Source organism: Vulpes vulpes, chromosome 15 (genome assembly GCF_048418805.1).
Source record: "Vulpes vulpes isolate BD-2025 chromosome 15, VulVul3, whole genome shotgun sequence".
In the NCBI taxonomy this organism is placed as follows: domain Eukaryota; kingdom Metazoa; phylum Chordata; class Mammalia; order Carnivora; family Canidae; genus Vulpes; species Vulpes vulpes.
The window spans coordinates 27,775,891-27,802,649 of record NC_132794.1 but is presented as its reverse complement, the minus strand read 5'-3'; the positions used below and the strand labels follow the sequence as shown (position 1 = coordinate 27,802,649).

The 26,759-nt window shown below is 34.4% G+C and overlaps 1 long non-coding RNA gene across 1 annotated transcript in view; it reads left to right on the top strand.

Annotated features, from left to right (window-relative positions):
* LOC140595818 (uncharacterized) overlaps window positions 1–23,932 on the top strand; it is a 144,641-nt gene extending 120,709 nt beyond the window's left edge. The window contains exon 3 of the long non-coding RNA XR_011997704.1: window positions 23,082–23,932. This is a non-coding gene — a long non-coding RNA (uncharacterized lncRNA). The remainder of the gene's footprint in view (window positions 1–23,081) is intronic.
* The last annotated feature ends 2,827 nt before the right edge of the window (window positions 23,933–26,759 follow it).

Sequence of the window (26,759 nt, the reverse complement as noted above, 5' to 3'; positions counted from 1 at the left end):
GCAATTGTTAGTGAAAACTAAAGTTATCTGTGTTAACATGATTCAACTATCTGTTGCAGGAAATTCTTGTCCAAGAAGGTAGCGTAATAAATCAATAAATAACTTAGCTGTTTGCTTTAGGAAAATTCCTACAAACCAACTTGTCTGGGCAATTGTTTTGCTCTCCTATAAGGACAATAGATTGCTCATCTGGGTGAACAACTCACTTATCAAACTTCAGCTTACTTTATCAAGATTCACTTTAAGACCCTGTCCTCTTAAGTCCACCAATACTAAACTGTTACGTCACAAATGTTGCCCAGGTCCAATCAGTTCCCCAACTTGAATCACCTACTCCAACACCTACTTAAATGATACTCCAAACCCTATAAACATTCTATAAATGATATTTGCCTTCTTCAGATACTACTAAGATTCAATTAGGGAGTGTTCTCTCTTACTCTAGTAAGTTTTTTTCTTAAAGATTTTATTTTTTATTCATGAGAGACACAGAGAGAGATAGAGAGGCAGAGACACAAGCAGAGGCAGAAGCAGGCTCCATGCAGGGAGCCTGATGTGGGACTCAATCCCAGGACTCCGGGATCATGCCCTGAGCCAAAGGCAGACGCCCAACCACTGAGCCATCCAGGTGTCCCTCTAGTAAGTTAAAAAACTTAATTTTGTCAAAATATTTTGTGTTGATTTTTTATAGAGATGATACCTGACAGTTGATTTAAGGAAAAACATTAAAAAATGGGGACAAATTTAGGAAACTGATAAGTTTTGGTGAGAACGGAGTTGTACCTTCCTAGTTCATGAAGAGTCTTCAGGAACAGATAATTTGAGAATAGATAAACAACCATCTGGTACTATGTAAAGCAATATGACATTTTTGCATATTTACAATGCAAAGAAAAGAAGACCGTTAGCCTTAGACACTGTCACTGTCAAGCACACAAGGCCAGTTGACTTCAATCATGTTGTAGTTTTCAAACTATGATTTACACAAGAATTTCACAGGGGCTTGTTTACAACACTGATTTAAATGCCCAACTTCCAAAGACTCTGATTCAGAAGTCTATTGCAGAGTTCAGGCATCTGCCTATCAAATAAGTTGGCAAGTGAGTCTAAGGCAAAAGAATCCCTGACCATGCTCTTAGAATCCAGGATGAAAAAAAGGAAAGAAAGAGAGAAAGAAAGAAAGAAAGAAAGAAAGAAAGAAAGAAAGAAAGAAAGAAAGAAGAAAAAAGAAAGAAAGAAAAAAGAAAGAAAGAAAAAAGAAGAAAGAAAGAAAGAAAGAAAGAAAGAAAGAAAGAAAGAAAGAAAGAAAGAATGAATCCAGGATGATATCTAAAGTCTAGTCACCTAAAATCATTGATACTACTAGTCGGTATCCTCAATGGCTGTTTCATCTAAAATCCAACTACCTTTGACTATTTTTATATTCATTTGGAGGTCCTTTTTCTTTTCTTTTCTTTTTGCATCTTTTTATACTTTAAAGATTTCAAAAACCACAGAGGAAGAAAGGGAAGGAAAGATAGAAATCATCTTACCTAATTGTTTTTCTGTTACCACATTTTCTGTATTTTATGATGATTTATTTTCATCTTGTATATTGCCTTTTTGTGTTTATGTTGAAAACTTGTTTTAACCAGGCTTTTGGTAGACGCTTCTTTAAAAATAAATATTAATTTACTAATAATTGATAAAACATGAATTATACTTGAGGTGGACTTAGTTAAGCCTCTGACTCTTGATTTCAGCTCAGGTCATAATCTTTTTTTTTTTTTTAAAGATTTTATTTATGTATTAATGAAAGCCACAGAGAGAGAGGCAGAAACATAGGCAGAGGGAAAAATCAGGCTCCCTGTGGGGAGCCAGATGTGGGACTCGATCCCGGAACCCCAGTATCATGCCCTGATGCTCAACTGCTGAGCCACCCAGGCAACCCTCAGGTCATAATCTTATGGGTGGTGGGCTCCAGCCCCACATCAGGTTTCATGAGCAGCACCTGGAATCTGCTTGGAAGACAGGCGCTAAACTGCTGAGCCACCCAGGGATCCTGGAGTCTGCTTGGGATTCTGTCTCCTTTCCCTCTGCTTTTCCCCTGCTGGCACACACGCACACATGTTCTCTCTCTCTCTCTCTCTCTCTCTCTCTCTCTCAAATAAGTAAATAAATCTTAAAACAAAACAAAACATGAATTACACTCAATTGTTACGGAATATACATAATGATCCCTGAAGAAAATATAATAGATCTGTCAAGTATTAATTTGGTTTTAGGATATGCTTTCTGCTAACTAGTTTATTATGGGGATGTTGTTGGAAACAGCTTTTCCTTTCCTGTAACAAACCTTTTACTTTGTGTAAGACATAAAGAAAAACAGGTTCCCTTCACTAGATACACACTGAGAGCTACCAAGAGGGAAGAGGAGAGAAAAGGTGGGGTGAATTGCAGGTTCTTGAACAAAAACCTTGCTTCTGGACTGGGGCCAGCCCCGCGAGCCCTGCTTGAACTCAACTCTTAAGAGCAATTCTTCTGCACCAATGATAAGGGATGGTGAAAGAACTCCAAAGACATTGTAATCAAAGTTTTATATATATTTATGTATACTACAGCAACTGTTAACAACTTTTTCCTGCAAAAGCCAATGCCTTATGTTGTTCATCCAGACAAATTAAAAAAAAAATTTACACATCAATGATAATACCTTTCTTGTATAGCAGTGTGTTTCCCCAAGTACCTTTTTTTAACCCCTTTGGATGAGGTTTTTATTATCAAATTTATTGGATACCAGCTTTTCCAAGAGCATGCCCTATTTTTTTTTCTTCCCATTCAGCATGAATTGTACCAGTCAAACCTGCCAAGTAACTTTTTTGCATTATGGTTGGATTTGGTGATTGGTTTAAAAATATATACTTTCTAGCTTTTATAACATATAAGCCAGATAAATTGTTAATGCTTTAGAACTCCCTGGGCTCTATGAATGATGGAGATTTCTGTGCCATCCCTGATAAAGTTGAGGATACAGAAAACAGTTTTTAATCCTCTTTTTATACTATGCCTGCCTGTCTGTAGACCAAATTCGGAGAATTGCTATACAGAAGGAACAGAGCCACAAGCTTAGTTTTCAAAGCCAAGTAATATTATGTGGTCACATATTTTTAATATGTTTAAAATATAAAATAACTAAATAAACTGACCCAGATAAAGTAATTGTTATACTCAAACAACAAGTAAGAAGTTTTTATAGGCTGAATTCAGGCCAGATAAAATTTCCACTTGTTAGCATTGTTGCTATCCAAAGTGTCAATGTTTAGTAAAATTTTAATCTTTCATTAAAAATGAAAGACTATTTTTAATGCAAGAAAAGACAATGATAAATATAGCCAGAGTCAATCTTTTATTATACCTTTGAGTATCTGTCATCTATATCTAATGTCTGTACTTCAGCTGTATGCTTTGGATTATATTCAACCAGGTGCATTTTTTTTTCCTCTAATCATAATTAGAATGTGTCTCTCCGAAGTGGAAAATGTGAACAATTATTTAGATTGTTCAAAAAAGAGCAAGTTCAGCTGAAAAATATGCGAGTGAGTCGTGCAGACTGAGGTATTATTGAGATGAGAACTTGATGGAAGCACCTCCAGTTTTCTATCTTACTTTTCTCAACTGTTTATTTTTATTTTCTACAGTTTGTAGATTTGTAAATCTGGCTGCAGATCCTTTTAGAATCATCCTAAGGCATTTGGTTTACAAACTGGTCATGCATGGCAGGGCTATCTGTGCCTTTAGATCCTACTCTCAGAAAAGTGAGGATTTTTATGACTGCGTGATGATGAGTATGCCCAACAGAACCTGGTGGTAATGTTCATAGAAATAAATTGGATGAATAGCAGTCAGAGGAACCCTTTATGTGAAGGAAATATGAAAGCAAGTAAATCTTTCTACCCACACCCCCTTTACCCAAAAAGACCTATCCTGTGTCTTATTTCTTCAGAATCCTGGGGGTCAGGAGGAGGGTAATTCATTTGTTAACTTCTGCTCTCCTTACTTCTCATTTCTGGGTGTTTGGGTTTAAACTAGTGTTTGCAGCATAACATCACCTGGTACTTGTTCTCTTTCCCTTGTCTCTATTCCCATTATTGCTGTCAGAGTCAGAGTTCTTATCATTTCCAAAGCAGACTATTGCAATAGTCTCCTAACTGGTCTCTTTGACTCTGGTTGCAATCCTTCCTCTTCAGTCCTGATACCTTCAAAAATATACATCTGACCACATCACAGTCCGTTGAAAATTCTTCAATGGCTCCCACATTGTCCGTTCCATGATATATAGACTCACTAGTAAAGTCATGCAGGGGTTTTGCTTAGTCAGGCCCTTCCCTTTCTATGCAGTATCATGCCCCTTCCTTTTCCTTTCCACATAAAGAGGAATGAGATAATTATAAGCTTTCTTACACCTTGATTCCTTCATCTAGAATGTTGTCAAACTTTTCTGACTTTAAACATTATGCATCCATCAAGTCCTAATTCTAACATCACTTTCTGTGAAGCCATTCTTTGTGTACTCCATAAATATTACATTATTTTCTTACACTTCCATTGCACTTTTTATGTCTATCTAAATATATGCATAGTGTATATTTCTTCGAACTGTCAGTGAACTAGACTATAAATACCCTGATGGCAAGGAAAATCTTTTAATTCTTTAATTCCAAATTCCTGGCAAAGGGAATAGTTGTAGAACTCAATAGATATTACAGATTGACTGAATGGGATTCATTTATATAAGAATTCATCATATTAAAGATAATGGGTTTTTAGGCATTGGGAAATGGAGGTCAAAATATCAAATTCTCTCTGCAAATCCACATGTGGTCAACAAGCATATACTGTGTGCATAGATAGTACTCTGTACTTGATGCTGGGCAGGACACATAAACTCATTCAACATATATCTATCTAGGGCATGTCAACACTGTTCTGGGCATTTGGGAAATACTGTTGAGAGATATAATTCTTATCTTAAATTGCCTGCGTGGTATGGAATATAAAACTTCATTAAACCATACTCTGACCAACTATGCCTTAATCAATTTGCAGTCAAATTAAGATGATAAATGAGGGCTCCTCCAATTCATTTATCTTTCTGTAGTTTATTATGGTGCTTCTCAAACCTCAAAGTGCATATGAATGCAGATTCTGATTCATTACATCTGATGTGAACCTGATATCCTGCTTTTCTAAAACGCTCTCAAGTGACGCTCATATTAGTGGACCATGGGCCACATTCTTTTTTTTAAGCAAGGACTTAAAGTTCAAGAACAATACTGAACCTTCCAAGGAATGAACCTCTCGCATAATACCAAAGCTCCAGAGCACCCTCATTCTTCAGAACCATGGATCAGAATGGAGTAAAGATGGAGCAAGGCTAACCATGTAGGGTGCTGTGCTTGGGATGTCTTGAGACAGTGCTTTCAAAGAAGTTCTTAGGGTTCATCTACTCGTAAACAGAGGCAAGGAGGCAAAGAGGAAAAAGTATTTGGACTATATGGGAAATTGTTTCAGAAAGTTGAAGTAGCAGCTCTCAGGAAATTAAAGCTGGTCCCAACCTAGCCTAAATGATGGAGAAAGAAGTGCCTCTGGATAGTAACAAACTTATTTTAAACAGGCATGTCCTTGCCCAGCTTCTGTAGGAAAATACTTGATATAGATTCCGTTGCACAAAATAGTGCTCTGTATAGAATACAAGTTAAACATATGTGGAATGAATGAATAAACAAATGATTGTTCTTTAGGGTACAAGCTTTCAGAATTTAAGTGACTTGTCTGACCTATTAGTTATGGAAGACAGTTTAGGCTTTATTGAAATGCTATTGTTAAGCATTGATTTATGCTGGCTTATGTAGGTTAAAAAAAACTTTCAAGAAAAGTACACATTACATAAACTGCCTTTAAACTGAGTAGGATGGCTGGCATTTAAGCACTGTGGTTTTTATGTTCTATGCTGGTTGTCTGCCACAGTCTAGCTGAAGTTTAACATTAAATAATGTTAAGTATGTGAATTTGGGGGAGAATTTGCATTTATATCTCATATGGTTTGTTACCCAAATAGAATTGAGTGGCTACATTTTTCTATTTTTTTCATGTCTTATTTTGTTAATCATTCCGAACACATTTGTTCCATTCCATAAAAATGAGCAGCTTACCTTCCACCTTTGTGAAATTACTGTTAATCATTCTCTAATGTCAGCATTATCCCATTTAAACCGTTCCCCTGTGGTTTTACAATTCCTTCTGCTCACTAATCCAACAGAAGGAATGATATGCAACAAGCAAATATAGAGAAACAAACAGGTTTTTCTTGTGAATCATCGTTGTAAGCCTAGTCAGCAACATTAGAAATTTCTCAAACTGTTATTTAAGAGTCAAATAAATCTATAGATAAAGCATCCCAGTCAACGAGCTTGAAATTTGTCCAAGTAATTGATACAAGCCCAGAAGATACTTTTGTATCCATGATCCACTCCCACTTCCCATATCTAGCCTTAATCTTGCCTGATAGAACATTAACCTTAAAACCTGACCATGATGAAAGAAAAATTGGAAACATATATGACATATAATGGAAAGAGAAAATGCATATAATTTCCTAAGAGCTATGTCTCTCTTGCTATCCAAACTTATCTCAGATGATAAAGAATTGCATAAATCCATATAATTATTACATGAGCAATTTTACATCAATAAATAATGCCAAATAGCTGCATGGAATATAGAGACATCTCAAGAGATAGGTGGATATTTCTTAAATATCTGAATGTTCCATGTTATATAAGTAAAATATCCAGATATTTAACTGAAATTTATCATTCTCATGTGAGTGCTTCATACAAATACCTAAATATGTATTTTGAATCAATATCTTATCTAGCTTTCTGGGATTACACAGCTACAACATTATGTATCCATGATAATATCACATTTATTTTTATGAATAAATGCTACAATTATTGATTGGTAAGTTAAAGATAAGAGTGTTCAGGTCTACAATGAGCCCATGTAAATGCTAAACTAGTATTATCTTAAAACAGTTCACTGGGGCTAGGGAAGAAGACAAGATGAGAACACTGATGGGGTGTACATCTCATTATTAATTTCCTTTCTTTTTTTTTAAAGATTTTTATTTATTTATTCATGATAGAGAGAGAGAGAGAGGCAGAGACACAGGCAGAGGGAGAATCAGGCTCCATGCCGGGAGCCCGACGTGGGACTCCATCCCGGGAACCCAGAATCGCGCCCTGGGCCAAAGGCAGGCGCTAAACCGCTGAGCCACCCAGGGATCCCAATTTCCTTTCTAACCACTACCTGTGATATTAAATACAAAAAAGTATGCAAGGATAATAATAAAATAAGAAGTTGACAAAAATACCAGAAGTACCAATATCATATTTAAATCTTGAAATAAAACCTTTTTCTTCTCCATCACTTTGGACACAAGCATATTTTTCAACTCAATAAAGATTACTCTTCATGCTACAATTCTAAATTTTCCTTTCATTCTACATGTATAGAGTCTTTAGTGATGTCACATTATAATTATGCTCAAGTGTGGGTCATTAAGAAAGGAGACTATTCCCCTATTACTTTCTCTTTGCCTTGTGAGAAGTTATAGCAGAATGTCAAAGATTATCATGTGCATTGTGCCATGTCTCCTCATTAGCCCACCTGGCTACCATCATAGGAAAAGTTGATCCAAACATGAAATACATTACTGCTAATGTTTACTTTTTTTTACTTTCACTGTATATTCAATACACATGTATTCAATACGCATGTAAGCCAAAGTCCCCTTAATCACTGATGGTGCCCTTAATTCTGATGCTTTCTTTTAACCTACAGCACCATTGACATAAACTCTTACACTCCTGCTCTTATCTCTACTGAAGTCTCTTATAGACAACCTCTTTCTATGATTTACACCTCATTATAAAAATCAAATTTCTTAGCTGTCAGAAAGAAATTGAGTGCAGCAAGCTGGGAACTAGTTCTCTGACATCCTGAGATGGCATATCAGCCTGGAGGTGTAATTCCCAAAACAGAAAGTTGGAATTATAGATACCACCTACATTCATTCATAAATAGAAGAAATAATGATGGCACAGAACAGTGATTTTCAAGTCATAGTGCAAAAGATTTTAAATAATATTTAAATTTTTAAAAATTAATATATGGCTAAAGATATGAAAATCCACCAGGACTCATTTCCTTCTTACACCATAAATTAATATCACACTTATCCTTTGAAAAACAGAAATATTAATGGTTTATAAAATGAAATACAGTGGTTCACCTCCCTTCAGAGGGAGGGTCTACCAGTTTCCTTAAAGCTTTCCTACTAATATTGATAACACTAGTTTTTACTATTTGAGCTTTAATCTGCCCCTTTGACCACCTTGAGGAGGTATGTAGGCACAATATATAACTTTGACTTTTAACTAATTATGAATTAAAGTTTCTTAAAGCTCCTTCAGTAATTGGGATCATGTGAAAAGAACTAGAATTAGACTTACTAACTTCATAAACCATTTCCTCTCTACTCACTATTCATTAATGTGTCCATTTTTCAAAAGAATAATGTATTCTTCATGTACATATTTTTCTGTACATATTTTTCTTCTTCCTCCACTCCCCATTTTCTCACTATCAGCACCTAACACACACTTTCATATGTTCAGTAAATGTATGAAATGAATTTATGTGTCTGTTAGTATATGTATGTGCTTTTCTCTCATTAATGAGACAAGGTGTGAAGTGTCCATCCCTGGAGAGCTTTGAGAAGTGAATAAAACCTATGTTTTATATGATGCATTATTCCCTTCAGGAGCCTGGGCCCATTGATCTCCTAAAGTTGTTTTTTGATCTATAACTAAATGATCAATGTTCCATCATCAAGTTTTTTATATTATTTAGTACATAGCGCTATTGCTCAAGAATACTAAATGGTGCCCCGGGCTCTGAAAAAATTAATGTACAACCTTAGGGTCCAAATTACTGCCAAGGGATGATTTAGCTGATGAGAAAAAAATTCCATTAATATCTAGCTAAGTAGTTAATCAGAAAGTAAAATAATAACAGTAAAAAATAAAGTGTTAAATATGTTTTCTCATTTTGTCCTCCATGGACAGAAAGAATAACTATTAGGTGTTTTCCTCATAAAAATCTTTAATAAATTTTAAAGTAGTGATCAAGACTTCCCTTGGGTTTCTCACCTCTAAACTAAATATTCCCTATTCCTTTCATCTTTACACAAAAGATGTTTTCATCCCTTTAATCACCTTCAATGGTCTTTTCAGTGTTCTCCTCAGGTTATCCACATCTTTATCAGTGTGATAACCCCAAAAATTAATCTGATGAAAGACTATAATATATTCAAGGAGCACATCTTGTGCTCCTTGCCTATACTTGCCTATACTTTTGAATGTTAACTTAATCTTATGACAAATGCCATGACACTTTTATAAATGGCAGATCTTTAGTTTCTATAATGACAAATTGCAATCATGGATAGCTATTTTAGCCAATAATAATAGTACCTAAAACCACTCTGGTTTAATATCAAGCTTATGGACCAGGTTTTATTTACTTCTGGAACTAAAGCATTTCACTAACCACAGAAGTAATGCAATAATATTTGATGACCTACTGTGGTAGGACTATAAAAAAAAGTCTTCCAGGTCTGAGAACAAGTATTGGTGCCCAGCCATATCAGGCTTTTCCTTCAGTAATCACATCCATCTACCAAAGAATACTGAATTTAATAAAAGCACATAAGAACACTGTATTTATGCTTTTGTGTTAGTGTAGTAGCCTCTGCTTGGTACTGCTTATTATCCCATTTTTATTAAGTTTGTCAATAGTTTGGCCAATTAATATTCCTGGAAATAGCCCCTGTTATGGTTAAAACAAAACTAAACAAAAAATAAAACAGTAAAATTTGAGAATTACCATGTCACACATCTTCATTCATTTGTATGATTATTGTTTGTCCTTTCTTGTACTAGCAACTTCTTGATATATGGGGATTCCAGTGGTCTGAAATTCTCCAGTTTCCCTAAGGAAAGTGAAAATGAATTATACACTCTGTAAATCAATGCCTAGGATGAATAGCTTAGTGTGAAATTTATTAAAGTCTATTTTTCCATTTGTGAGACTCAGTTTTGTCTAAAGCCTAATGCAGCTATCTTGCTACAATCAACCCCTTTCCAAATGGAAGAATTCATTTTAAAGTGGGATGTGTCACTTAGCACAGTTATTTTGAAAGATAGTTCAGCAGAATATGACCTCCTAAAATTTGCCATTGGTAAGAAGAGAGGAAAGGAATTCAGTCAATGAAGGCCAAAAACAAATGGCCTGTTCTCCTCCCTAATTCATGTCTCTTTACCACTGTGATATATTTTCAACTTTTCCACAAAGTAATTATATCCTAATAAGCATTCTCACTTTAATAGCTCCTTTAGTTCTTAAAGTTACCATCTTCTTGCAAGTAAGGAAGAGTGTGAAAAAAGGTGGCCAATGAGAGGAAGGAAAGTCAAGTCATCTATAATGCTGTGTATATCAGCAATTGTTTTATTCACATGAGGACAACTGACTCTTAGAATAATGGTAAAGAAGAGGTTAGAGAACAGCTTATTGAAATTGAAAAAAATAAAAATAAAAACAATCTTAATCCTACGAGGAGACTAACCCATATGTCAGGTAAAAAATCTGAGACAACAGATATGGTCAGATCAGACAGATACTATTTAAATATCATGAGGTGAGGATACAGATGTATATATGATATGTACTTAGGCTTAAGGGACTGTAAGGTTACCCTTTGGGAAATTTTTTCTTTTTTTTAAGATTTTATTTATTCATTCATGAGAGACAGAGAGAGAGAGACAGAGAGAGACAGAGAGAGGCAGAGACACAAGCAGAGGGAGAAGCAGGCTCCATACAGGGAGACCAGAGACTGATGCGGGACTCAATCCCAGGACTCCAGGATCATGCCCTGGGCTGAAGGCAGGCACTAAACCACTGAGCCACCCAGAGATCCCCACCCTTTGGGAAACTTAAAGAAAAGACTTGGAACTTAGTTAGTAACAGACATTATTTCCATAGTAAAATCAGTAAAATTAGTACAAGTACCATTGGCAATGTTAGACATCCATATTTACATATATCATAATCAAACTGTTGAGAGACAGAGTCTTTTTTTTTTTTAAGATATACTTATTTATTTTACAGAAGGAGAGAGAGAGCATGAGTTGGAGGGGGAGAGGGAAGGGGAGAGAGAATCTCAAGTAGACTCCATGCTTAGCATAGAGCCCAATGAAGGGCTCAATCTCACCACCCTGAGATTAGAACTTGAGCCAAAAACCAAGAGTCAAACGCTTAACTGACTATACCACCCAGGCACCCTAAGACAGAGATTCTTGAAAGCGACAACAGAGAAATGACTCCTATAAAAGAGAGCTTCACTAAGATTCACAGCTGACTTCTTATCAGAAACCACTGAGGTCAGAAGGCAGTGAGATGACATATTCAAAGTGCAAAAGAAAAGGACTGTCAACCAAGAATTCTATGTCCAACAAAACTATATTTCAAAAATAAGATATTCCTAGATAAATAAATACTAAGACAATTCATCACTCCTGCTATAAGAAATACTAAAGGGAATCCTTCAGGCAGAAATGAAAGAATACTTAACAGTAACTTGAATCTACATGAAGAAATAAAGAAAAAGAAGCTCATAAAACCTCATAAAAAAGGCTCATTCATATAAAAGGAGGGCTGCAGATTGAAGCCCTCTGTGTATATTACCCTTTTCATTAGAAAGACCATAAAGAAAGAAAATTGGATTAAAATGGCTAAATGTTCTTAAAACAATTCCCACAAATGCCAATAATTATAGATTTTGGTTTCTTTGGTTCCCTTGGCTCTAATCTTTAAAAGCATTTTATGACATACAGCACCGCATCAGATACTTTCCTCATGACACACATTTAACATCCTCATGTTACAGACCATGGGCCAAAATTCTGGTTCAAATACAATCAGGTTTAAATGATACAATAGGAGCCAAAGGAAATGTGAGAGCTGTCAAATACTACATTGTCCTTGCTACTGAGCTAGTCTTTGCCAGAAAGAGGCCAGCCTTTAAGACTTCCATTCTCCCATCTCTGAAAATTCTAAACTTGACCTCTGGGTTAGTCTTTACCGAATATGTATTTTACTGACAGGATAAAAGGGTTCTTGGTGGTGGTGATATAAAAAAAAAAGTAGAAAGAGCATTGATTAAGGTAACTATATAAGTATATAACTATATAAATTTATAAAAAGTATATATTTATATATATAAATATATAAATTATATAATATATAAATATATTAAAATATATTATAATATATTATAAATATATAAATATTTATAAATATAAATATATAATATATATTATATATATTATATATTATATAAATATATAAATATATATAAAATATAATATATAATATATAATATATATTATATATTATATAAATATATAAAAAGTATATATTTTTGGTTTTGACTCTTATCTGATTTAAAGGCAACTGCATAAAGCAATAATATAAAACTGTGTCGATGGGCTTATAATGGATAAAAATGTAAGTTACATGACAATAATAGCACAAAGGAAGGTGTAAAAACACAGTTATATAGTTTTTATACAATTGAAATTAATATGGCATCTACTAGATAGATATAAAGTAATTGTTCATTGTAATCCCTAGGGCAACCATTCAAAAAAGACAATAAAAAGAAATGAAAGAGAATTAAAATAGTATACCAGAAAATATCTATTTAACACAAAAAAGGCAGTAATGGAGGAATAGAAGAGCAAAAAAGCATAAGATATAGGAAACCAACACCAGAATATGGATGTAAATGCTACCTTATGGGCAATTACATTAAATATAGATGGATTAAGCACTCCAATTAAAAGGCATTTTGGGAGATGGAATAAAAAAAAAGATCCAACTATCTGCTCTCTACAAGAGATACACTTTAGGTCCAAAGGCACAAACAGACTGAAAATAAAAGAGTGGGTAAATGTAACCAAAATAAAGCTAGAATGGATATACTAACACCAAGCAAAATAGTCTTCATTTTGAGGCCATTCAAAGTCAAGGAGAAGCATGAGATAATGATTTCTAAACCATCAATTACCTTACTCCAGAGTAGTGGTTTAGAAGATAAGGAACATCTATCACCAATTCTCACCTCTTATTTTTTTTTCACCTCTTAATTATTGCTCTCTACTGTGGCCCTTGGAAGCAGAAATTGCATAAAAAACTAAAGTGATTACAAACTCTGTCTAAAATTAGTTATTTTATTTGATTTTATTTTTAAAATAAAATCCTATTAAGAAATATTTCCCTACTTTAAGATCTTGAATATATTCTTCTATACTTCTTCCAAATGACTTATTATTTTATCTTTAATATGCAGATCTGTACTTCATCTACAGTTGACTTTTGTGTATAATTGAAAGATATGAGTTAGGAGATATATATGTCTATGTTTTTCCCCCCTATGGATGGATATACAATTCATTCAGCACCATTCATTAAAATGACCATCTTTTCTCCATTACCCACTAAGGCTACCTTTGTTATGATTTTGAGGCTTTTTTCTCTTTTTCCCCCTTTTTTGGCTGGCTAATGAGAGTTTTGAAGACATTATCAAATTAGTATTAATGCACGGAAAATCATAAGCCCAGTTCCTGAAAATAAAAAACACTGATGCTGTTATTTCTCCTATTCCTCAGTGTTTCATAGTCTAGCCATGGTTAATATATATTCTCTTATGATTCTTTGAAATCTATTTTTCTTTGAAAAATAACATTTTTCCTAATAAGGTAAGTAATATTGTTCACTTATTTTAAAAAATTAAAGTTGTAACACACAGAATATAAAGTAGAAAATAAAAATCACCCTTAATCCCACCAACCAAAAAAAATAACAAAGTTTTTATAAGTTTTATTCTTATTCTTTTTTCCAATAAGTTCATTATTTTTAAAAAGATTATTTATTTATTTATTTATTTATTCATAAGAGACACAGAAAGAGAGGCAGAGACACAGGCAGAGGGAGAAGCAGGCTCCCTGCATGGGGCCCTATGCAGGAGTCAATCCCAGGACCCTGGGATCACGACCTAACCAAAGGCAGATGCTCAATCCCTGAACACCTACGTGCCCCTCTAATAAGCTCATTCTCAATATTTAACTCAAAGTTACTAAGTACATAAAAGCACAGGAATTTATAATTAAAACAGAAGATGACTTCTTACTTATCAAAATATATACTTAAGAACACTTTAAAATACAGAAGGGAAACAAAATGGTGCAGACTCATCTTTCTCTGTTCTCCTACCAAGTACAGCTAAAAACTCTGACAATAACTCAATAGTCAGCTCTGAAAGTTGAAAGGAGGAAGGTGAGCTGGCTAGAAATTTCAAAACTGAAAGGCAGCATAGGAGCCTGGCATCTTTTGCCTTCCCCTGTCCCCATTGGTACCAGCAGAAGGAGAACTATACCCAACATCTTCTGGTTACTAACTAAATGGCAGAATATGGTCCAGATAACTAATTCCTTTCCCAGATTGAAACAATCCACCTAGATTATTGTTCTCTATCCCCATGGCAAGATTATCCCCAACTCCAAACTCAGAGACACAAGGCAGCCTTGATTGAGTGGGAACCCTGCCAACAATAGGAAGCTCATGGAACTATCTCCATGAGCAGGAGCCTCCCTTCCATTAAAAACCTAAAGACTCTAAGTACTTGGCTTTGTGGCTGGCACTAAAAAATTCATCAGTGACTAACCAGGACCAGGCAGACAAAGAGACAAAATACATTATAAAGGCTCACAAAAGTAAATTGTCAGTGCAACTGTAGCCCATAAAATGTAGGTCAGGACCTGCATGCTAAACCAGAACATAAGACATAAGATATAGAGAACTATAGAAGACATAGAAAACAGGAAGAGGGTGACTGTTTGATAAAGCAGAAAACTTAAAGAGGATCCAGAGTATCCCAAAATAATAATCAAAATTTCCAGGATACATTTGAAAATCATTTGCATAACAAGAGATGGGAATATCACAACTTGAATGAGAAAAGACAACAGATGCCAATGCTAAGATAAATAGACTATATAGAAACTATTTGACCAGAATTTTACCATAAGCATCATAAAATTGCTTCAACAAGCAATTATAAATATCCTTGAAAAAAATAAAATTTCATCAAAAATAAAAAAAGACCAAATGAACATCATAGAGCTAAAAAAAACAGTAACTGAAATTAAAAGATTCAGTGGAGAGGAATGAATATGGCAGATGAAAGAATCAGTAAACTTGAAGCTAGAATAACAAATTACTCAATCTGAATAACCAAAAGAAAACATACACAGACACATGCATACATACATACACTAATAAAAGATCCAATGCTCATTTCATCAGAGTGTCAGAAGAAGAAGAGAAAGAGAATGGGGCTAAAAACATATTGAAGAAATAATAGCTAAAAAGTTCCTAAACTTGGTAAAAGACATGCATCCACAGATTCAAAAAGTTGAGCAAACCTCAAACTGAATAAACTTAAAGAAATCCACATCAAGAAACAGTAAAATTAAAAAATTTAAAACAAAGACAAAATTTTGAAAGCAGTGAGAGGGAAAGCAGCCAAAAAAAAAATATTACCTTTGTAGGAACAACATATGATATTATTCTCATCTAAAACTATGAAAACCAGAAAACAGTGATATGACATTTTTCAAATACTTAAAGAACTGTCAACTCCAAATATATTCTTCAGGGGTAGAAGAAAAAATAAAGACATTTTCAGATAAGAAAATTTAAGAGAATTTGTCATCAGCAGACTTATCCTCAAAGAATAAAGAAAAGTACTCCAAACAGAAAGTGACAGCAAGGTAAGACTTGAAACTCCAGAAAGGAAAGACAAACAAGGCAATGAGTGAAAATAATTTAAGCAGACCATTCTTTTCTTCATGATTTTTAAAAAATCACATTTGATTATTGAGGCAAAAATTACGACCATCTATTCAAAATATGTAGAGAAAATAAGATAATCGTATTCTTCAAGTTGGAAGATAAAGAGACCTAAATGAAATAAGGTTTCTATACTTCACTGGAAGTAGTAAAATGCCAAGACTAGTATATTTGTGCTAAGTTATATAGGTATATTATAATATCTAGAACAACTACTAAGAAAACTATAGAAAAAATATACTCAAAACCACAAAAAATTAAAATAGTATCCTAAAAAATGGCCAAGTAACTCATAGGAGGGTGAGAAAAGAGAGAGGTGTGAGAATAAACAGAAAAACTATGGTAGAATTAAGCCTGGTCATATCAATAATTACCTTCAATATAAATTATCTAAATACAGCAATTAGATGTAGATAAAAAAACACGACCTAACACATGCTGTCTACAAGAAATTAACTTCAAAAACAACACAGGTAAGTTAAAAGTAAAAGGATGGAAAAAGATAACACCATGTAGACATGGATTTAAAAGAAAAATTCAGAGACAATTCTTTATTTATGCAGTTATGATGTTCAAATACTCTAATACGTGGTGGGGCTCAGTGTTTGTGATATTGATTGATGACTCCTGATTTTCAGAGTTTCTTAGCTCTTCCTGACTCAAATTATTGAGTTAGTAAGTCAAGATCTTACTAATATGTTTTTTATAAAACAGTAATAACTAGAAAACCATCTAGATAAGCACACTGATCTGAAATTGCTGGCAGGAGGTTGCTGGTCAGAAAAGCAGCCAAAGGTAAAGGAAACACATATGCAAGATCAGTTAGATTGAGGGCCCAGCCTCATGTTTTGCATTTAAAAGAGTTTTGATGCATTACAAAAATAGCAGCAATAGAAGAGGAACTACTGAAAAGATGATTTTTATCCTCAGTTTTATAGTGTGGCTTGTGGCTCTGTTCTTTTCAACATCTGTCAGTCTCTATCAATACATGCCTGCATAAAAATTCGGGCAATTATCATTTGAAAGGTTATAAAATAGTCCACACAGTGAAATTCACCTTCTCAGTTGTAGTTTGACAGCAAGGTTGATAAGTTAGATCCAAATAAAATTAGCCTTCAATAAGATGCTTTCACATTACTATAATAAACTTCCTGGCACATATTGTATCTTTTAGAGGACCAGAGACCTCACCCAAATGGACCTCTAGACTAGACCTGACAGCAGGCAGTACATTGAAATGCTTGAAGCCGGGCGGGGCGGGGGGGGGGGGGGGGTGGTGGTGGTTGGGGATTTATCCCTTGTCTTCACTTTTTCCCTTAGACCATTGTATAAAAGTGAAGTTGTTGTTGTTGTTGTTGTTGTTGTTTTTAAACATAGATAAAGATATACTAGACTTTCTATATTTCAATCAATTCTAGGAAGTCCTGTGGGTTTTAGAACCAAGAGAGCTTCCCTGAACCTATAGAGAAATCCAGTGACTGCCCCCAACTCACATGTAAACTCCCATATAAAAACAGCCAGATGGTTGTCCCAGAACTAGGTATCCCATAACTTGATTAAAGGAGCCACAGGAGAGATCAGCATAATATTATGTGAAAATAAGGTATGATCCTCCTCCTACAGCCTTCCTGCAATGTTTCATGACCAATCATCATTTTTGTTAGAAATGCTCATTTAGATGTTCAGTCTGATTCCAACTTTTTTTTCACTCAGCCACATTCTGTTCCCCAGCCAGATGTAGAAAGAGACATGCTCTGTGAACAGAGTGATAAGTAAATTGATTTCATATTTCTAACATCAGATTATACTGTGACCTTGCAGGGGGTGGTGGTGGTGGGTATACGGTATGATGGGCTTAGATCATCTTTCCAGCATTTAAAATTTTCTTCCTTCAATTCAGTACAATTCTAGTCAGTTCAATTTCATAAACAGTTATTAGTCATTTGATGTGAAAGGAACCCTATAGTGCCAATAAAACCAGAGGAAGATGAAGCAGCTGTCAGTCTCATAAAGAAGTATATTAAATACAACATCACAAAGTAAATCTCTCTCCTTCCTTCCTTTTTTCCTTTTCCCTTTCCTTCCTTCTTTTTCTTTTCTTTTTTCCCACAGCTTCATTGAAATTTAACTAGTATATAACATTATATAGGATAAGGCATATAACACGATGTTTTGATATATGTATATTGTATATTTGATACACATACACATTTATTCATGAAATGATTATTACAACAGGGTTAATTTATCATATCCATCATCTCACAAAATGACCATTTTTTGCTTATGGTGAGACACTCGTTCCTGAGGAACTGTCTTCCCAAAGAGATATTAACAAATATAAATATTGATTTCCACCTATCATTTCTCTAGCATCTTTCACTTACCAAAGACAACAATGCCCTCCTAACAATAGATGTCATAAAAGCAGTCACCTTTGCAGAGACCTGAAGAGCAAGGAGGACTTTTTCAAGGTCACCATTTACTTTTCTGATGCACACAATGCAAGCACCAGCACCTCTGCTCTTTGGTAGAGGCATCTCTCACACTGCAGTTTTCTTCCACCAGCTATAATGCACTACTGGTGATTTTCATCTACTTCTATATGAAAACATGATAGAATGCACCTCTTCCCTGGGTTATTTCCATAGCTACTGTATTTATTATATTAATGTTTATCACTTGGATGTCATTTAATGAATGTCGGCAGGGGGGAGGGAGGGGATAGAATGTTCACTGGAAGAAGCTGTGCCATTAATTCAAATGGATGGTAAAGACAAGCGTGCACACTCACATGGCCATATGGGGGCTGTTTCAGGGCACTGAAGCAGTTAATTTTGTTTTAAAGACACAAGCTTAGATAAAATAGATCTTTTTGACTTTGTTGAGAATTGAAATTATAAAGCATGCAAGGCTTCAGATCAAAATGCCATATTATTCTCTCCTCCCTACCTTATCTGAAGAGTGTAATGCCCTTACAATGGCCTACTTCTTGAACTCTTTCCAATTTCAGATATTTCCTATCTCTTTTAATACCTCATTGCTTTTGCATCAATTACAGCCTGACCTAAAGCTGCACTGAAAGTGGAAGTGATATATAGTGGAATCCATTTAAATGAATTTCTGATGAAAGAATAAAACTGTTAAAAGAATAAATTTACTGCACACAAATTTATACAAATCCCATATATGCTGTGAAATCCTCTTAAATGAAAAACTGATGAAAGATTAAAATGTTAAATGAATTAAAATCTACCATACTGGTGAAATATAATGATGATTTGACCTACTAAATGAATGGCTGAAATGAAGATATAAATTTGAAGTACTCCAATGTATGTCAATTTTAAATGTGTGGTGAGCCAGCATAACACAAAAATATGGTTCTTGCTATTAAAGGAACACATTCTTTTTCAAACTAGCCATTATTTAGAAACACCTGTGTTGGTTCTTTGCATGATGAAAAAGCCAACTGTGACACACAGATAATATTATGCATTAACTTCTCCCTCTTTCCTAATCCTTAATCATTTGATGTCTTTAGGTTATATTTCAGTTTGCATATGGTACCTAAAGGGTGGATAAGAATTGGGACCCTTCCATGGCCATTTCTACCCTTCAACAGGGGTCCTTACTAAAACAGCAGTTATATCTTGTTCACTGAATATACATTAGCCAAAAGCTAATATTAGGATATAAATTTTCAGGGAGACACAGGGAGTTAGCCAAGCAATTCCTATTAAAAATTACTACTCTAATTCCCAATTTAACATTAAAAAAATAAAAATTCTGTTGTAAAGTTTCTAAGTACTTAAAATAAGTTTGCAAACTAGTTTCTTGACTGGAAGAATTATAGGTTCCAACTCAGTGTAGGGCACAGGTGATATGCGTTTTGTTGGTAATAAACTTAAAGCCTTGGTCACTCAAAAATCATACTCTAATTAGGCACAACTGGAAGCCTTTGATCGTTGCCAGGAAAAACAAAAATGCAATTGCACTATGGAAAACTTCACCCAGCAGTCCTCTGACCTCAGTTCAGATTATGGTATTATAGCCATTTGCAATTAGAAGCCATGGCCAGGAAGAGGTCATTATCCCCACAGGCACCTCTGGTGGTGCCCAAATTTCTGGGCATATGGCCAAATGTGTGTGACCATTAATTCAAATGCATCTACTGACCAAAATATGATATATAATTTGTCTTAAAGGACCAAGAAGGGTGAGGTTTCTATGCTAATTAGGTCTGGCCAACCCTGAACCTGCTTCTAGGGAGAAATAGAAAGTTGCTTTTAGAGAGCTTTTGAATTTTTCATCAATCCTAGATATTCTTGAGTGGGGAATTGTCTCAACCTTCAGTGGAATTCCTAACAAGCAGGGAGCCTTAAGGCATGGCTGCAAATGATCCAGGGTGATCTGCAGTAGTAGTTGGCATAGCCTAGAATTAAATGTCTTGGGTGCTGCAATATCCCTTAAATTTTTGTGATCTAAAAGGCCAGTTATTTTGCCTTTAGTAGATAATCTTGATGTAACTTGTCGACTGCAGTAGTTGCCACACCAGCTTCTACATGCCTTAAGAACAAGAACTGAGTCCTGGTTTTCTTTGAAATTCTAAGGGAACACACAACACTCAATAAATGCTGGATTAAAACTGAAACTAAGGAGCAATTATACTGAGGCAGAAGTCCTAAGTGAACAAGATTTGGGGCTTTAGCACCCCCTGGGGGATGTCACAGTTAGCTTTCCTTATATTCTTTTTCAGTTGTTCCATAATATTTATGGAGTGCCTTTTATGAGGAGCTAAGTACTAGGAATGGAATATCTATCCTCAGGAGGCTTACTATCTGTTAAAAGTGCTGAAAAGTGCTGACTAATTGGTGTCCAATGATTATTTATAGAACAATGATTATTACCAGGGCCTGTCAGAGGCATACATATACAGTAGGAAACAAGGTATGGTTCCATCTAAGGGAGCACTGATGGGGAAGAAGGCAGTTACAATTGCATATGAAAAGTGCTCCAAAAGGGATAAGTAAAGAATGGAAAGAAGGAAGTATGTATGACCTAAACTAAAACCTGAAGGATGAATAGAAGTAGGTAAAAAAAAGTTGTATAAATAGGAGAGCTACACCTACCAGATGACTTCATTTTGTGGATCTATATGTTCCCGTATTTGAACTAACAGGTTCTTCATTAACATGCACATGTTTTCAAATAAATAATATTCAACTTTACCAATTGTTTGACAGTTTTTGAATAACTGATGAAAATCCATGGCTTATTTCCTTATTATTTCTTTTTGTACATATGTCTACCAAGTAGGCCAGGATTACCATGAAAAATTGAATATTTATTGGTATTGCTATCATCAGTAATGACATCCTAGGGGCTTAAAGACTTCGAATACTTACTAGAGTCAGAGTGAAAAAAAATTCTGATATCATGAAGTTAAAGTATAGTGAAAGTATATTAAATCACTATGGATAAAAATATATATTTATATTCTTTAAATTGTAACTAAAAATAATGAAAATAATGAAAACACTAGATGACACTAAACTTGACATGAAAGACAACAAGTAAAATCTAAAAGGTTATTTTTGAATGTTTCAAAGACTTATTTTTCTCAAGTCTTCCTTTGGTTTCTAATTTAAGTTAGGAATTAGAAAACCACGCACATCTCAAATTTAACATTACCAATCAAACTGTCAAACTTCCATTTTTGCATGAATCCTATCCTATCTAGACTGAGCCTGGGTATAAAATGAGATACAAGGGCTTATGAATATCTGGTCACCTAATGGTGACTTACACCTCTGTGTAACACCTCTGTGTTTATATGAGCTCTCTGCTGATCCATTTTAGAACCATCCACTGAAAATTCGCTATAAAGTAGAGTTTCTAGGGGAATGAGTCTCTGATCACTTTCATCAGAATCACCTATAGGGTTTGGATTTATGAAATACATATCCCATGCCACGTCTACTGGATCAGAACCAGAGGGAGGGCTTGGGAAAGTGAGTTTTAACAATAACAAAATTAACAAAATTAATTTTAATGCACATTTCAGTTTTTTAAATAGGGAAACACAATAGAAGATAAGTCTCCAAATCATGAAATCCTGAAGTAAAGCCCAAAAACTCAATTTTCCTGTTGACTAAGATTATGACTGAGAATAACAGAAGAATTCGAAAGAAAAAAAAAATCCTTGGTAGCATTTAGAGAGATGCAGGGGATCACAATCATGATAGGAAGGGAGTTTTTTTTTTTTCTTTTTTGAACTAAGATGCAGCAGTGCTCAGGAGGAACTGGGGCTCCTTAAAATATGGTCATCAAACATGAAAATTCATTAGGGAAAATCAGTGAGCAAAAGGGCTAACGTTTGGAGTTTTGACAGGGATCACACAAGCCCTGAGGCAGGTACAACATAGATTCTCAACAAATTTTTGTGGGATGAGTGGATGGATGGAAAGTCTGGGTCTCCTTTATAGTGTCTGTGGATTGAGAACTATAATAGTAGAGATTCTAAGAAAATAGAACTCTATCTATTTTGATCACAAAGATATTCTGGAAGTCTAACTGATTTACTGTTAAAACCCTTGCAAGTGTAACGTGCCAGATTGTCTTATAGAGCATTTTTCTGGAGACCTATAGAAGACACATCAAGTAATATGGGTGCTTTGTGCCAGCACCAATCTGAAGCAAGATTTCCAAGCATAAATAGACATCTGTGATCAATTTTTGCTTTACTTGACAGTAACTATTGACAGAATTGATCAGATAGGCATCATTTCACCTATAGCTTCATCTAGAACTTGTTATGCAAGTCAAGAGTATTATTTCAGTTTGGGGATTCAAAACAGGTAACAGATAATTTCCCTTGACAAAGTGTTAAAGTTGAAAAGTTCTTGTCCTAAATATTTGGAGAAAAAGATGCTAATCCTTTTTTTCCCCAAAGATTTTATTTATTTATTTATTTATTTATTTATTTATTTATTTATTTATTTTAGAGACAGAGAGTGAGAGAGAGACCATGAATGAGAGGAGGAACAGAAGGTCAAGGAGAGAGAATCTCAAGTGGACTCTACACTGAGCATGGAGCCGATCTCACAACCCTGAGATCATGACCTGAGCTGAAACCAAGAATTAGACACTTAACCCACTGAGCCACTCAGGCACCCCAACAAGATGCTAATTTACCACTAATTCATTGTGCAAATTTGGACAGGCTATTGTATACCAATTAGTAAAACAAGAAAATTAGACTATTATACTAAAGGGCTAGGCCAGTTGTAATCAGTAACATGCTGGTAGTTAACAACTAGATCCCTGAGGGAGGGAAAGAAGCCCTTATTATTAGCACTTTCTAATTTACAGGAAGTAAAGACTCCCTTTGTAGCAAATTTCAAGCTATCAATATGATATCACTGAATGCAGAGTTGGGAAGAGATGCATACAATTCTTGCAAGCTGATAGAAGATAAAATTCTATGTAACACAGTAATATTTTGTGTAATTACTTGTCAATCTGGAAATTTGCTTTCTCTTTTTTGCTCTTCTTAATTAATCTTTAGATTTCCAGAAGTAAAATTTCTGAGTCAAAGGATGTATGTCAACATTTCTAAGGCTCTTGATAAATATTGTCAATTTATGTCCCCAAAAAATCTGTACCAATTTATATACTCACAAACTGAGGAATGAGTATTTCACCATATTATTTGCAACATGGAGTGTTATTATTTTTAAAACAGTTTTTTTAATTTGGTAACCTTTTTTTCTGAATTTATAGTTCTTAACTGGATAAGTTTTTAAGTATTCTAGTTAACAATTTGTATTTCTTTCTTTGAAAAATGTTCATAAACTTTGTCATTTGTCCATTGTAATTCCTAATGGATTTTTCTAATGAATTTTTATAAGTATTTTATAAGTTAAGTCTATAACCCTTTGTTAATATGTAGCAAATATATGATTATAAAGTTGTTTAATGTTCAAAAGTACTACATCTTTTATGATTAAATCTGTGGCTCTTTTTCCCATTCCTTTACCGACTTTTCTTGTTTTCATTTTATGTTTAATTATTTAAGCCATCTGAACTTACTTTGACCTATAATAAGAGCGAAGGATTTACAATGTATTCCCCCCCCCAAATTTAGTCAATTTCTCCCTATCTCTTTCAAAATCTCTCTCCTCTCAACCTGAGGCACAATGTTATCTTCATCAAATATTAAATTTTATATATGTAAAATTCTGGTTTTGCCCATTTAGCATTTTTATTTTTTTATTTGTTTTTTTTTAAAGATTTTATTTATTTATAAGAGACACACAGAGAGAGTGGCAGAGACACAGGCAGAGGGAGAAGCAGGCTCCACGCCGGGAGCCAGACGCAGTACTCGATCCCGGGACTCCATGATCACGCCCCAGGCCGAAGGCAGGTGCTAAACCGCTGAGCCACCCAGGGATCCCCCATTTAGCGTTCTTATTGATCTATCCACCTACTCTCATGGGAGTACCTTTCAATTACAACATATGCCCCATTATAATTAATTTCAATATGTAGTTCATAATTCTATGCTGTTTTCTCACATCTTTTAAAGTTATTTCTTCCAGATAAATTTGTAATGGTTTAGCCTGTTAAGAAAAGCCTAATGAGGCAATCCTGGGTAGCTCCGTGGTTGTGCATCTGCCTTCAGCTCAGGGCCCACATCAGGCTCCCTGTGAGGAGCCTGTTTCTCCCTCTGCCTGTGTCTCTGCCTCTCTCTGTGTCTCTCATGAATAAACAAAATTAAAATCTTAAAAAATAAATAAATTTATTTTTAAAAAAGCAAATGAACTTTTTATATCTATTATATTAAACGTATATAGTGTTTGTATCTTTGCAATGTAAAACAATTTAAGTCTTATATTTCCTGGTAAATCCTGTAATTTTCTTTATGTATCTTGTTGAAATTATTAGTAGATATGTAATGCTTTTCATGCCACTGTAAACAGAATCTATTTTCATGTAGATATGTTTCAATCTACATATTTCATATATATTTCATTGCTGATAAGTAAAACAGTCATTGATTTTATAGACTTTTTACTTAAACTTATTCACAATATATTTTTTAAAAATTAATCTTGAAGAGTTATATTTATACCATTATGTAAATGATGATTTGTTCTCAGTTTTGCATCTTACTGCATTGAGTAGGAATTTCAAAACAATAATAATTGTGAACATTCTTGTTTGCTTGCTTGCTCTTTTTTTCTCTTTCTTTCTTTTCTTCTTTTTACTTGGAGAAAGTTGTCTATTATGTGCAATATGGAAATTCATCTATGTTTGCACCCTCAAGTATTTTATTGGCTCTCTAAGATGCATTTTCTTTGAGCTTAGAAGCATACTTCTATTTCTAATATTTTAAAAGTATTTTTGTTGTATTTTTAAGTACTTACTTTTAATTCATTAATTAAATTAAGTATTAAATTTTAACAGATAGATTTTTGGCATCTATTGATATGTTTTGGATACCAGTAAATAAAGAAAAAGGATTAAGTATTTATCTGTCTCTCCTACATGAACTATACCACTAAATAATCAAATAAAAGATCAGAGGACATTTCTCTGTATAGAAATAGTCTAGCTAATAAATAATAAATAAATAATAAATTAGAATTTCATAATTCTGCAAGCTGTAATGGAACAAGACACTGACCAACAAGTACTAATTTACATGATATGCAGAAGACCAAGGAATGTATTAAACTGTACCAAAGTGTAGCAATCAGCCTAATACATGCTCTGGAAAACTCTATAGGCAAACGACCTGATTATTTTAAACAAATAAATTGTAAGAACAAAAGAGGGGTGACTGGGTGGCTCAGGTGTTGTGCATCTGAATCTTGGTTTTGGCTCAGGTTTTGATCTCAGGATCCTAAGACGGAGCCCCATGTCAGGCTCCCTGCCCAGTGTGAAGTCTGTTTGAGAATCTTTTTCTCTCTCTCTCTCCATTCCCCTCCATTCCTCTCTCTGCTTACTTGCTGTCTGTCTCTCAAATAAATAAATAAAATCTTTAAAAAAATTAGAATAAGATATGGAAGGAGGAAGGAGGCTATGAGCCAAGGAGCCCAGGCAGCCCACAGAGAAAAAAAGGAAACAGATTATCCCCTTCAGCAAAAATACAAGCCTATTAACATTGTCATCTGAGCCCAATGAGACCCATTTCTGACTTCTGTCCTCAGAACTACAGGATAATAGTTTGCTTTAAACCACTACATTTGTAATTCTTTTTTTTATAGCAGCAAAAGACATTAATATAGTCTCTAATCACTCTCCACTTTAAGATCATAATTATCTCAGAGAAGGATTTTCTTTGATCACAAAAAAAAATTTGGTCCCATTATTTTTGGCCTGATTATTTACACAGATGCAGCAAGAGTCTTAATAAACCTCTTTGAGCTTGTTTTACCAACCTAGTGCCGTATAATATCAAGCAACCACTGAGAGTTTCCATAAGAAATCTGTGATTTGACATTTATAAACATCTCATTTGTTCTTCTAAGACTAAAGGACCGAATTCAAGAAAGTATCTACTCCAAATTCATGCGCAATACCTTATAAATTTAAGTGAATTCCTCTATTCTAAGTATCCTGAAACTTTTCAGGCCCACTCCCTGCGAGGAAGTGACTATCTTACCACCTATAGGGCT